This window comes from Petaurus breviceps, unplaced genomic scaffold (genome assembly GCF_028583685.1).
Source record: "Petaurus breviceps papuanus isolate PSGF00001 unplaced genomic scaffold, PetGlider_PUasm1.0 38, whole genome shotgun sequence".
NCBI lineage: Eukaryota > Metazoa > Chordata > Mammalia > Diprotodontia > Petauridae > Petaurus > Petaurus breviceps.
The window spans coordinates 103,303,471-103,318,297 of record NW_027186304.1 but is presented as its reverse complement, the minus strand read 5'-3'; the positions used below and the strand labels follow the sequence as shown (position 1 = coordinate 103,318,297).

The following is a 14,827-nucleotide window of genomic DNA, read 5'->3' as shown; positions in this document are numbered from 1 at the left end:
AGAGAAGAGAACAGGACTGAGGGAAGAATTTTGAAGGTTGCCCATACTTAGGGGTCAAGAAAAGGATGATAAGTCAGCAAAGGGGACTGAGAAGGATTGGCCTCACTTGTGGCTACAACAGTGTCATGGAAGCCAAGGGAAGAGAAAATACACAGGAAACATGGTGGACAAAGAAAGCATTCAAAACTGCAGAATGGTCAAGAGGAATGAGAATAGAGAAAATACCAGTAAGTTAGCAATTAAGAGGTAACATACAATTTCAAGTAGAAGTTCCTAATTCAATTTGTGAAGGATTGAAAAGTGAATGTGTTGGGGGTGGCTAGGTGGCGCAGTGACTAAAGCGCCAGCCCCGGAGTCAGGAGGACCTGAGTTCGGTTCCGGCCTCAAACACTTAACACCCACACAAAAAAACTAGCCGTCTAACCTTGGCCAAGTTACTTAACCCCAATTGCCCTTCAAAAGGCAAAAAAAGAAAAGTGAATGTGAAATGGAGGCAAGCTTTAGCATATTAACTTTAGGAGATGGCAGGACCATATGGAGGTGGGTTGATTTTTTTTTTTAATTAAGAATATGGGAGACCTGAGCATGTCAGTGGTCTGCAGGGAAAGAGTCAATAGATTGAGAGAGACTAAATATGAGAGATATATAGGTGTGGTCCAGAGGAAAGCTTCTGAAGGGAGGCAAGGCAAGGCAAGAATCATTTGGTAAGTGTTTACTATGTGCCAAGCACTACGGTAAGTGGTAGGGTTACAGAAACATGTTAATAGAAAGACAGTTCCTACCTTTAAGGAACTTACATTCTAATGGGAAAAGACAATATACAAAAAGGGTTGAAAAAACTGGAGAGGGAGTAGGAGGAAGAGGGTACCAGCACAGGGTCATTGTGTCGAAGTCTGGAAGGTCAGAAACAGAGATTGGAGGGGAGTGAAGGTTGGCTTCCTTGGGACCCTCCCAAAAATGGAGGCTTTGGAGGAACTCACCAATGGAAGAAGAGGGCCAGCATGGTAAAGGAACGTTCCTGGCTGAGAAGGCCACAGGGGGAATTAGTATTCATGGGTGAAGAGTCCTGAGTTTCTGTGGAAAATTATAGGGTGAGATCGGTACTGCGATGGTAGAATCTAGGAAGGGAGATGATTTTCAGCAGTTTGCAGTTACACAAATGACTGAAAGGTACAAGGAATACAAGAACTGAATCTGTGTTTTAAAATAATTTTTTAAATAAGCATTTGATACAGCCTTAAATATTTTTCTCAGACAAGGTCTCCTTCATGTAGTAAACAGAATAGCCAGAAATTGAACCCAGGAACTCTGATCCCAAATCCACCATTCTTTCTACTGTACCACTCTTTCCCTCAGGTGTCTGCTACTATCATGGAGGCTGTCTTGCATAGAGTCTGAATGGAAGAGGGATTTTCCATTGATGGGAAGGCTTTCTAAAATTTCCTGTTTTCTTTATCACTTGGCTAATTTGATAAAGCCTCACTATTCTACAAGGTTCCTCAAGGAGATTCAGTGTCGCTCAGAAAAATTGGACCAATAATCTATATAAATATATAATGAGCTGTATTATCAGAAAAAGAGGTAAGCTTGGTCTGTAGTGAGAACAAAGGATAACAAAGAGGAAGTCTAAGGGCTTCAACCAAGGAATATTAAAAATTTATCTAGAGGAAACCACTCAGCACCTTAGGAAAATCATCTATGAGAGATTTAACGGGGGAATGGGCATGAATCACATAGGATGACAAGGTGTGGATGGATATTATCTGTATCCTTGAAAGAAGTGTCCACAGATTGATTTAGAGTGGGAAGAGACCATAAAAGTAATCTACATACTGAAGTATAACTAACTCTTAACAGTTATTTTAGCTGATACTATATTTTTTTCAGTCTTTTCAGTCATGTCCGACTCTTCAGGACCCCATTTGGAGTTTTCTTGGCAAAGAGAATGAAGTGGTTTACCATTTCCTTCTCCAGTTCATTTTACAGATGAGGAAACTGAGGCAAACAGGGTGAAGTGACTTGCCTAGGGTCACACAGTTTATGTGTCTAGGGCCATATTTGAATTCAGGTCTTCCTGAGCCTGGCACTCTATCCACTGCACTACTTAGCTCCCTGATAATATATCAGACACAGTTTAATTGAGAAGGACAAAGATCTGTGCTGCCATTTTTATTTTCTTACCTGAAACTATGGCATGATGCAGTAGATGACATAGTAAACCTGTGGTCAAGAGGACCTGGGCTTGAAACTTGACCTTGATACTAGCTGGGTGACCCTGGGCAAATCACTGAAGCTCTCTCAGTCTCAGTTTCCTCATCTATAAAATGGGAATAATAATATAAATGTCAGTTATCCTTGTGAGGACCTAATGAGATAATATATGCAAAATACATAAAATGTGAATTATTATTTTTTTTCTTATCTATATGGTCTTGGTGACTTAGGTATGATAACATTATATTAACATTCAGAAGACCTTGCTTCTACTCTTAACTCTATTAGTTTTTTGATTCTACTTTTTTAGGCCACAGTTTCCTCATCAATCAAATGAGAGGGTTAGACTTCCAAGTTCCCTTCCAGATCTGAGATTCTGGGATTCTTCTATAAATATTAATACAATTTATACTGTATATACACATATATACATACATACGATTAAACAGAGATCTAGAGAGCCTAGAACCTCTCGTATAACTTTCCACCAGGTGGCTCCATACTTCATAGTTTCTATCATTTCTGCCCAGGCTACAAGCAAATTAAATATAGTAATATTGCATGTCTGATTTAAAACCCAGGCCATGTTCATATAGGTATTTTCTGGTTAGTGAAAACAAACCATCAATATGCTTTTCTAGTCAATTCTGCTTTCTTCTTGTGGATACTTGTCAGAGAACCAGTATACGACGAGGGATTCGTTTTCCAGCTTTGTGGTGCTGGAACATTTCATCTGCCTAAAAACACTTCCCAGTTTTTTGCTTTACTCTGGGGTTTTTGGAAGAAGAAGCAGCTTCTAAAAGTACACAGTGAAAGGAAACAAAATCAGTGTAATTTTTATACTCATGAGAAAAAACATGGGATAAAAGTCAGAGCATATTGGGAAGACTTGTATGAACTGATAAAGAGTGAAATAAATAGAACCAAGAGAATAATATAGACAAGTGACCTCATAATATAAGGAAAAACAACACTAAAATACTTTGGAATTTGAATCAACACAATGACCAAACTTGACTTAATAGGCCTCTCCTCTGAGTAGAGAAATGATGATCATACAGGAGAAGAAGGAGGTAAGGTCAATGGGGAAAGTTTATTTTGCTTAACAGCACTTTGCTACAATGGAAATTTCTATTGAGGTAATTATCAGTCAATCAACATTTATTAAGCACTTAATATGTATGAGGCTCTGTGGTAGCAAAGAAAAAAATCAATATAACCCTTCCTGAAAAATGCCACCACAAGCACCCCATAAGGTGTGTCTTGGTTTAATTACTGGGAAACAATTTGGGATTCATCAAGAAAAGTTATTAAATTATTCATACCCTTTGACCTAGCAATATCACTACTGGGTATACTCACTAAAGAGGTGACTGACAGAAAGAAAGGTCCCATATATATTAAAACATTCATAGTCATCCTATTTGTAAAGCAAAACAAATGGAACTAAACAAAACTCATGGCTAATAACTGAAGAAAAAATTGTGGTCTCTAAATGTAAATGTAATGGAATACTATTTTGTTGAAAAAACAATACCAATATGAATTCGGAGACGACTGAACTGAAGAAAGACCAAATAAAAGAACAGTATGGAGGAGTCATATCTTGGGAGTGGGGGGGTAGGATGGCATAGGTTTGAAAATCATCCTTTAAGGTTCAAAATAACTGATAGTATATCAGGCACAGTTTAAAGTATAGTTAGGTTCTCTAGAAATATGTCTTTAAATGCCTGACTTTGAATTCCTTCTCATCAGTAGACTTTCACTCTTAGGTGGAAGGTTTGAGCAGTGGTAAAGGTTAAGAGCTCTTCTGTGGACTTGTCACTAATAAACACATAACCAAGGTTCATGTCTTCTACCCACCAATTTAGTACCTTTTCAATTTTCACTTATGCCTTTATAGAAATGCTATTACTTTCTCATTCTTGTGGAACCTAATTTAAGGGGGAAATTCCTCTTCTACAACCCAATAGTGCTGTGAAGAAGAGTTGAGCAAGGTGTTTAATTGTGGGAAAGACTTTCTTTCTGGTGCCTACATTTTAAACAAACAGCGGTGCCCCTGTCTCATCTGCCCCTTTACTCCAGGGAAGGAAGAAGTCAGCTGCTCCCTCCCCATGAGAAGGATGTCTTTCACCAGTGCCCAGGGTGGACATTTCTCCCCCCTCCCCAACTCTTCCCAGAAGATTCCAGGTTATTTTAGCAGCACCACTCTTTTTTTTTTTTTTAAAGCAATTGGGGCTAAGTAACTTGCTCAAGGTTACACGGCCAGTTACTTTGTGTGGGTCCCAAGTATCTGAGGCCAGAACCGATCCCAGATCTCCTGACTCTGGGCCTGTGCTCTTATTCACTGCGCCAGCACCACTCTTGATGCCCTTGTCTGTACAGGGCAAATTTCAAAGCCTTTCCTCTAGGGATGTGTCAAGGGGTACAGGAAGCATCCTCAGAGATTGGAACTGAGGAGAAAGGGCATAGCAGGCCCAGTGAATTTCCACAGACATTGCTTGGTTGTAGGATGCAAGCTCCTGTGCAGCCTGGCTTAGCAGTAAGCCGGGTGTCTGAAGGCAGCAGGGATCGCCTGAGGCACCCACAGGACTTTGACCAGGAGTTTTCATCACTCTGACTGAGCTCAGTGGCTGAATGTGAGTTATCTAAATACACATCCCTAATCTTACCACTCGGAGCTGGGACATCAAAGGGTAGGAGGGGCTGAGGCACTGCCGTTTGTTTAAACTTTGTCTAATATAGGCAATGACTGCCACAATGTAAATGAAGACAACATTTTTTGGAGGGGTGGAACATGTCTCATGATTTCATCAGTATAGGAAATGTTCACGTGAGGAAACTCCCTTTACCAATGCAAATAGGCAACTGTTTTACAATTTGTAGTTAATCAATCAATCAAATAACATATATTAAATGTTTCCTATGTGCCTGGCACTATGCTAAATGCACAAAGGAGATAAAAAGTCCCTGAACTCAAGAAGCTCACAATCTAATAGTCTCAGAGAGTTCCTTGGGGAACTCAGATCGAATGAAAAGGCAACAACTCAGGGAAAATAAAAGGAACAATGTTTATTTCCAATTAATGAAAGTTAAAAAGGCTAGGTGGTGCAGTGAACAGAGCACAGGCCCTGGAGTCAGGAAGACCTGAGTTCAAATCCATCCTCAGACACTTAACACAAAAACTAGCAGTGTGACCTTGGGCAAGTCACTTAACCCCAATTGCCCTCCAAAAAGCAAAAAAAAAAAAAAAAAGACTAGTTAGCTGTGTGGAGTAGTAGATGGAGAGATAGTACTAGAATCAGTAAAGACTTGAATTTAAATCTCCATCTCAGACTAGATCTAGCTGCAAAATTCTAGGCAAATCACTCTATCACTTAGTGCCTTAGGTAATTCTTGTAAGGTTGAGATTCTTAATCTTTTTTGTCATGGGACCCCATAGCAATCTGATAAAGGCTTTGTACACCTCAGAAAAATGTTTTTAAATACATAAAATTAAATAGATATAATTACAAAGGCACCCAATTACATCAAAATAGTTATTAAAATAATTTGCAATATAATAAAATATGTGCTTTTTATTAACATATTAAATAAGACAACATTTAAAATATCAGAGTTAAATAAAAGACACTATGATGAAGCTTGTTGTTGCCTATATTTGTTAGTGAGGAAAATGTTAAATTTCATTTATTAGAGGTTGGTGAAAATAAGGCTATAATTTTTCCCCCATCCAAATTCATGGATCCCCCTGAAACCTATCCAGACTCAAGGTTAAGAACTTCTGGCTTAAGGTTTTAAGTTGCTGAGACAGTGACTATCCACTTTGGTAAGAGGGAGTTTCCTTGTTAGATTCTTATGCCAGTGAAATCACATGCCCAATCTAATTCCCAATTGTTAAGATATTAGGAGACACCCTATTTTCCAGAGCTAAGGCCCAGCAAGCAAGTTGAGTGATCTCATCCACAGCAAAATCCCAGAATTGTTTCATATAATTATTGTGTTGTTTGATCAGAATCAGGTGTTCTCTGAGCTCGAACAAGTACCTGCTGTATCCATGTTCTCTTCATGAAGCCCTGCTATGAATCAAACTTGTTGAATTATTGTTTTTACTCCTCATTGTAAAGGCTACCTCTCATTGTGTGGTCATTGCTATAATGGATGGGCTCTAGGCTCTGGGAACCCCCTCGAATCTTCCCACTTGATGAGGCATTTGCCTGAGACCATAAGTCTTTCGTTATAGCTAGGTTCAAATCTCTATTACTCTTAACCTAGCCTAGTCCTCCATAGTCAAGCTACTTGATCCTGTCAAAATATCTATACCCAAATCTGTCACCCGTAAACTAGCCTAGCCCTCCATTGTCTGTCATCTCCAGGTAGCAGTCAGCTATTTCCCACCCTTAATCCCATTCCTAGAGTCTGACCTCAGTCCTGTCAAAATCCTCCCTAGACTCTTCCTCAAGACCCTCTCCAAACCCCTCCTCTAGGCCACCCCTAGATCCCCCCCACAATCTTTCTGTATATAAGATCCATCTTGCCTCCATGAAGGAGCTGAGAATCAATCTATCTCAGACTCTGTGTCAGATTGCTCTGACCAGCTTGTCCAATACAAGCGTCACAGATACTTAGGCTCCTTAAAAGCCCACCCATTGTAGCGAATCTTTAATAAACTTTGTTTTACTTTGGCTGAGAGAAGATTTGAGTTGAATTCATTCAGCAGGACCTGGCTTTCTGGCATTTTAGGGTCTTGAGCACCCCTAAACCCCAAACCTCAATGTAAGTATTGAAATTTGGCCACACTAACTCGGGTACCTCCAGCAGGTATGAGGCCTCAGTACACATGTCCTTACTTACAAGCCATATCCAACACTTCTGTTTGATTCTTGACTTTCCTGTCTCTGGTCTGCTCTGTTCAGCTCAGGCCATCCACAGGTTAGAGGCCACAGCTGACACAACCCAAGGATAAACACACATATTCTTCCTTCCTGTAAACTATAAAATTGGTAAATAACATTGACACAGGTGTTACACTTATTTTGGTGAAAGTAGTAGGCCCCAAACCCTCCCTGGATGGTTGTTTTTCTTTCTTTCTGGCCTCTGTTCCTTGTGTGTGTGTGTGTGTGTGTGTGTGTGTGTGTGTGTGTGTGTGTGTGTGTGTGTGTGTACATGCTTCTACTCTGGATGAAGTTGGAGGAGGTGGTGGTTTCCTTTACTTTTAAAAAATTTTCCATATAGAATAAAAATTTTGGAGTGCAGCTAAAGAGTCTTTAAGGGGAAAAATTCGTATCTCTAAACTCATTAATCAATAAAAGAGAAAAGCAAAAGATCTGTGAATTGGACATTGATCAAACAATACTTGAAAAGCAAAAGATAAAAATTAAAAAAAAAAACAGACCACAAAACCAAAAACTTAGCCTCTGGTCTGGAAACTCTAATAACCTGAAATTTTCACACTAATTCTTGTTTCCCTGCCCAACGTTTGCAGTTCTTTTGTTGATGGGTATTAGAGATAGGAAACCAATAAAACATACTAAGAGAAAAAATCTACTTCCTTCCTATAAAACCATGGCCCTCAACATGATGATTTGTATCTCCAGAGCTGCCTATGCTTGTCCCTTTTTGATTAGAAGAGATAAGAGCTTAACAAAACCTAGGCATTCCAATTCCAAGGGTGGTCTCTTGCAGAATCATCTCAGATCATGCCTTTCCCAACTCCCAACTTCTTCTCTTGCCATTGCTGGGGTGCTTGGGATCTACATTTGTAACATCAATTTGTAAAACCAATTTGTAACATCAGTCTGTAACATTAATTTGTAAAACCAGTCTGTAAAATCACATTTCCCCCTCCCAGTCACAGAGCATTAACTCTGCCCCTTCCCCCTACCTGCACTCTGCCCAGATTCAGAGCATGAACTGTGCCCAGCAACAACTCATGAATTGTTTATCTCAGCTAGGAACACTAACAAGCTACACCTATCAATCCTTCACAAAAGTATCTATAAACATTCCAGATTAGGCAACTATTATCTCCCCCTTGCCCCCATGAATTCTTTGGTACCCCATCTCTAGGTTAACTCCTTAAGCAATTATCTCTCCCTAACCTTGGTTCCCAGACATCAATCCTGTCAAGCATGACACTGATAGGTGGCAGACTGGGCACTTCTCAGTCAGCACTTGACCACTTGCTGACTTAGTGACATTACAAGCCTAAAACCACACCTCCAGCTAGTGGGTAGGCAAAACCCCATTGGGCTTTTTCCCAGTGAATCATGGGCAATATGCCTGCACAGTTACATAAAACTTGCATGTCTCTTTAAACACTGGCCCCACCTTACCTCCTCTCTGATCCCACCCTCTTCTCACCTGGTCAGCCTAATTGACATCTAATGAATAGCCTTAACTCTTTAAAAGCTATGCTTGTGTCTTCTTTCAGCTTGCAGGTCCCCTAAGGATCCTTGCTCGCTGTAAGGCATATGATAAACTTTTACAATTCTGACTCCAATTAGGCTTGAGTGGAATTCTTTCCAGACTGAATCAAGGTTCTGGTCTTAAGATAAAGATCAGAGTTCCTGCTGAACCTAATAGCCAACCCTCAGCACCATGACCCAATGTTCCAGTAATTTCCACAGTTGTATCCTTTACCATTCCAACTTCTAGTCCCTGGTATCTCAAATAAAACCTTCTCTTGAGTGAGTTATAATAGACTTGGGCAAAACTTCTTTTAAGTTCCTATATTGCTGTTATAGACTGGGGTGAAATTCTTATTTATGAAATTTTTGAAAATTTATGAAATTTTTATTTAATTTTTTTAATATCATGGTGATGATGTACAGGCTCTGGGAACCCCCTTGAGTTCTCCTTGAATCTTCCCATTTGATGAGACATTTGCCTGAGACCATAAGCTTTTCATTATAGCTAGGCCCAAATCTCTGTTATTCTTAACCTAGCCTAGCCCTCCTTTGTCCACCTAGCCCTTGATCCTCCCAAAATATCTATACACCCTTAAACTAGCCTAGCCCTCCATAATCAGTCATCCCCAGGTAGCCTCCAGCTATTTCCCACCCTTAATCTCTCATTACTGGAGTCTGACCTCATTTGATTGAAGATCCTCCCCAAACTTCTCCTCTAGACCACCCCTAAATCCTCCCACAACCCTTCCATGTATAAGCTCCATTTTGCCTCCATGAAGGAATACAGAAGAATTTTCTAGCACTGACTCCCTCTGTGTCAGATTATTCTGGCCCAGCATCAGTCACAGATACCGAGGCTCCTTAAGAGTCTGCCCATTATGGTGAACCTCTAATAAACTTTGCTTTTTTTGGCTTAGAGAAGGCTTGAGTCGAATTCATTTGGCAGGAACCAGCCAGACCTCTGTTACTAGCCTAGTCATCCATTGTCCATCTACTTTCTACCCTTGATCCTATCAAAATATCAATCCACCCTTAAACTGGCCGAGCCCACCATTGTCTGAAGTCTTCAGGTAACCTCCAGCAACTTCCCACCCTTAATCACTCATTGACCTCATTAACTCCTTCTGAAGACCCTCCCCAAACTCCTCCTGTAGACTATCCTAGATTCCTCCCACAACCTTCTGTATATAAGACCCCATCTCATACCTTGTGGTGTGAGAGCCCATAAAATTTTCTAGCACAGACTTACTCTGTGTCCAATACAAGTGAATTTTTAATAAACTTTGCTTTTCTTTGTCGGAGAGAAGATTTGAGTCTAATTCATTCGGCAGCACCCAGCATATTGGTATTTTGGGGTCTCTAGCACCCTTAACCTCTTCAGTGGGGGTTAAAATTAATAGCTTTTCTTTACAAGACCTCAAAAAAGCTGAACGACTCACATTAACAGAGACTACTTTGTCCTTAAGCTAAAACTAAGAAAGCCATTGTTATAACTAGACTGCATAGCCTTAGGCCAAACTTCTTATCTCCATAAGGCTGGGAACAAAGAACAGAAAGGTGTGGTCTGGAAAGAATCTGATTATTCCTTTTATTTATTTTTTGTTGGGAAGAGGGAGTAAAAGGATTAAGTGACCATTTGGCTCTATTGGAATAACTTTAGAAAAAAGAAAGTCAATGAAGCATTTTTTAAAAGCACAGAAGAGAAGTTCAGAGGGAGACTGGACAATTAAGACAACTTTGGAACCATATTGAATGCATTATATACTTGTTAAAAAAAAGCTGTAGTTAGTAGAGTTTCATGGTTTCATATACAATTCCCTTTTTTCTGTTCTTTGCATGTGGACATATTCATATTTGTTGGTGTTTGTCAAATTCAGAATAAGAAAATAAAAAATTTAAAACAAACAAAAAAGAGGATGAAATTCAAATTCCATTTGACAAACCTTCATTGGTTTGACAGATATAGTGTTGAATAAGTACAATAATTTAGGTTGTTTAGACTATTTTTATCATGTTGATATGGTTCAACCATGAACAATTAATATCTCTTCAATTGTTTAGTTCTACTTTGATTTCCATAAAGAATATTTTGTAGTTATATCTATATAATCCCTGGGTGTATCTTGGTAAGTGAACTCCCAAATGTTTTATAAATTCTATAGTTATTCTTACTAGAATTTTTCTCTCTTTGTAAAGTACTGCGCTTCCCTCAAATAAGTCCTCTTGAAATGCCCATGGCCTCATATACTAAGCCCCTGTATGTAACAAGTTTGGAAAATTACTGAATTCTTCCTGAACTCCTACGTGCTTAGCCAGGAGCTCCTCTCTTGTGAGAAACAGACCTGGCCATACTTCCTGATAAGATGTCAGAATGATCCTGGACTTCTGGGTCTCACAATAAATCAGGGCAAGGACTATACAACTGTCCAGACCAAGGCCTGGCTACAACAGATGTGCTTATCTACCATTGTCAGACTTATCTACCATTGTCAGACTAACTTTACTTCCCACAAGACTAACTTTGTTTCCCACACTATTTTTGGCGGTTTTTGACTTTAAATATTCCACCTTTCCCTATAGGTGCGGCAGCTCTTCTAAGGTTTCCTTGGGAGACTGTCGCTGGCCAGCTCAATAAACTGATGCTTAGAACAATTGGCATGGCTTGGGGTCATTTTTCTCTCTACCTGTCCATTTTACTCTCAATGTGATGTTCTCTATCAGGTCCTCAAAGCAGTTTTCATCTCTCCTCACAATTTATCTGAGAGACTTATGGTTCTTCAAAAGTGGATTTTTAACAGTTTTCCTTATACCAATATTCTTTTTCTACCCCCTTCAGAAATAAACTGTTCACATACAAAAGAAGCAGTACTTTACATTTTCCTGTTGGTAGTATACAGAAAAGCTAATGCTCTATGTGAGTTTATTTTACATCCTGCTATTTTGTTGAAATTACCAGTTATTTTAGTTAATGTTAATTTAATTCTTAGGATTCCCTGAAGTGGACCACCATGTCATCTGTAAAAAGTAACAATTTTATTTCTTCTTTGTCTGTTTATTCCCTCATGTGGGAAAAAATGGGAAGAATTTTGTTTCCACAAGGTTAAAGTACTTTGAGTGATAGCAGAATGAAAGTCAGAGGTGACTGATTCTAATCAGAGCTGTGATCTAGCAGAACCAGACTTCTGATCAGGCAGAGGGTTAGAGGCTTGTACACATGCTTGAGAAGCTGTTTGGGGGGACCATGATGTGGGCAGTTTGGGAGGCTGCACCTAGCGAATGGAGAACAAGGTGGGATATTCTAATGGAAGCAGCATAAAAGGGCTTGTGTTTGTCTGAGTCCCTGTATTTCATTAAGGGAGCTACCCATTTATTTGGAAAGAATAAATGTAAAATAAATGTAATGAAAACCTTCTTGGATTTCCAATGACTATTATTCCCAGACTAAGGATGTCTCTCATATCTCAACTGCTTTTTCTTTTCCTATTGCTATAGCTAGCATTTTAAAAATTATATCAAATAATAATGTTGATATTCTTGCTTTAATCTTAATCTATTATAAAGACTTTTAGGAGGGGTGGCTAGGTGGCACAGTGAATAGCACCAGCCCTGGAATCAGGAGGACCTGAATTTAAATCCAGCCTCAGACACTTAACATATGCCACCTGTGTGACCTTGGGCAAGTCACTTAACCCCAAATGCCCTACCTTCCCCCGCTCCAAAAAGCAAAAAAAAAAAAAAAAGACTTTTAGCATTTCTCCATTATATTTAGTGATATGTTTTGTTTTGTTTTACTAGACCATGAAACTGAGGCCCAAAGAGGTTAAATGATTTGTCCAGGGTCACACAGACAGAGCCAAGTCTTCTAATTCAAAATACAAAGTAGCTCTCCCTATTATAGTAATTTTTTAAAGGACTTCTGGGACTTGAATTTTTCTTGCTTAAGGAATTATCTTTATTTGGCTAGTTTATCTGATAAACACATCTAGAAGAGGCAAGTTTTGATTGGGGAGGAAGTAGGACAAGGTTGAAAATATGAAGCATTAAGGTCCAATGCTTGGGAAATCTGGCAGTGGCATGAAGGTATTAAGTACTTGAGGGTGGGGAGTAGACATTCTTTAAAAAAATGTAAAGTCATGCCAAAAGGAAGGGTGGAGATGAAGAATAGCTGCACCTAGATGCAGTATGGCAGAGAAGAAAGGGCACTAGTCTTGTTGAAAAAGGCTTAGTTTGGAATACTGGACCTACAACTCACTAGGTGTGACCCCGGATAAGTTATTAAATCCCTTTGAGACTTAATTTTCACATTTGTAAAATGGCAACAACAAATACCTGTCCTATCTATCCCATAGCGAAGTCATTGTAAGGATCAAATGAGATAGCCTACATGAAAGTATTACGTGAATATAAATTGTTATTGCTATTATTTACTTCATAATTTTGCTTGGAACTAGTTCTGTCTCTGGTGATGTGAGACTGCTTGGATAACTGAACATATTTAAAGTTCACTATTTGCAATGGTCTCTTGTGTAACTAGATTTGATGAGAAAAAATTCAAGTCTGCAGGCATGTCCCTTATTAATTCTTCTTTAAGGGATAGTTTTATTTATTTATTTATATAATAAATATAGATTTATTAGGTAACTGCTCTGGACCAGACACTATTCTAAATGCTGGGATATAAAGAAAGATGAAAAAAATTCCCTGTTCTCAAGGACTTCACATATTAATGGGGGAGACAATGTAGAAACAACTACGTACAAATAAGACATGTAAGGATAAACAGGGCATAATCAACAGAGGGAAGGCACTAGAATTTTTAAAAATTGAGAAATGTTTTTTTGTAGAAGGTAGGATTTTAGTTGGGACTTGAAAAAATCCAAGGAAGACATGAGATGGAAATAAGGAGAGAGAGAATTCCAAGTGTGAGGGACAACCAGTAAAATAGTCTGGAGTCAGGGGATAGAGAGTTATGGTCAAGGAACAGCCAGAAGACTGGTTTCACTGGGTCACAGAATAGATGGGGGTGAGTAAGGTATAAGAAGATTGGAATGGTGGGGGAGAGGGATTTTGAACACAGGCAGAGGATTTTATATTTGATCCTGGAGATGATGGAGAGTCATTAGAGTTTATTGAATGTGTGTGAGGAGAGGAGTGACATGGTCTGATCTGCTTTTAGAAAGATCACTTTGACAGCTGAGTGAATGGATTGGAGTAGGAAGAAACATGGTAGAGAGACCAACCAGAAAGCTATTGCGATGGTCAAGAAGGAGGTTCTGAGGGCCTGTACCTGGGTGATGACACTGTCAGAGTAGAGAAAAGAGCATATGTGAGAGATGTTATGAAAGAAGGAATTTCAAGATCTGGCAATAGACTGATTTTGTGGGGTGAAAGTAAGGAGTCGAAGATGACACTAGGAATGTGAGCCTACCCCATAGGGATGTCATTGTGAAGATCACAGTGTGACTGGGAGGGTGGTGGTACCCTCAATAGCAGTGTAGTTTCCACCTACTTTAATGCTACCTCTCCAAAATCCCTTCTCTGTCTTCCCATTCTACTGTGCCCTCTGGAATGCCTGCTCCATAATCAACAATTTCTTTCATTTTATTCCTCACATTCACTTCCTCTGTAGTTCCTTCTATAGGATTACAGATTTAGAAATGATTTAGTCTAACCCCATTATTTTGCAATTTGGGAAATTGAGACCCACAGAGAATATGTGAATTGCTCTAGGTCACAGAGGTAGTGTAGCAGCAAGCACCCCAGCGCCCCAGGGTGGCTGCCAACACAGGTTCTTGGATCTGCTTTGATAAAGGAAAGCAACTCAAAATGGGTTAACAAGCTTACTTTAATCAGTCAAACATATATCGTTTACCTAGTTCAGAGGAAAAAGGTCAGCACCCTGAACTTCAGAGTATACAGACAGAATTATCAAGACAGAGAAACAGATCAAGCAGATAAGTTTCCAAATTGTCCAACCATTACATCCATACCTAATCAACATCTGGGTTTTTCAAAGCCAGGGGGCTCTCAACAACGGCTTCCCAGAGTTTCATCTGATCAAATCACAGAACACTTCTCAAAGTGAGCCCCAAAACAAAGCCTCAAATCAGGGTTTATATAGCCTGCTCCTGGCTCAGAGAATGTAACAACCTTCTGGACCTACTGGCCAATCAAAAAGTATCTACTGAAAAACAAGCCTCCCA

At 39.4% G+C, this 14,827-nt stretch overlaps 1 protein-coding gene across 1 annotated transcript in view; it reads left to right on the top strand.

The window, feature by feature from the left end:
- The window catches only part of LOC138170728 (serpin B4-like), a 427,261-nt gene that overhangs the window by 271,400 nt on the left and 141,034 nt on the right, over positions 1–14,827 (top strand). The window lies entirely within an intron of this gene.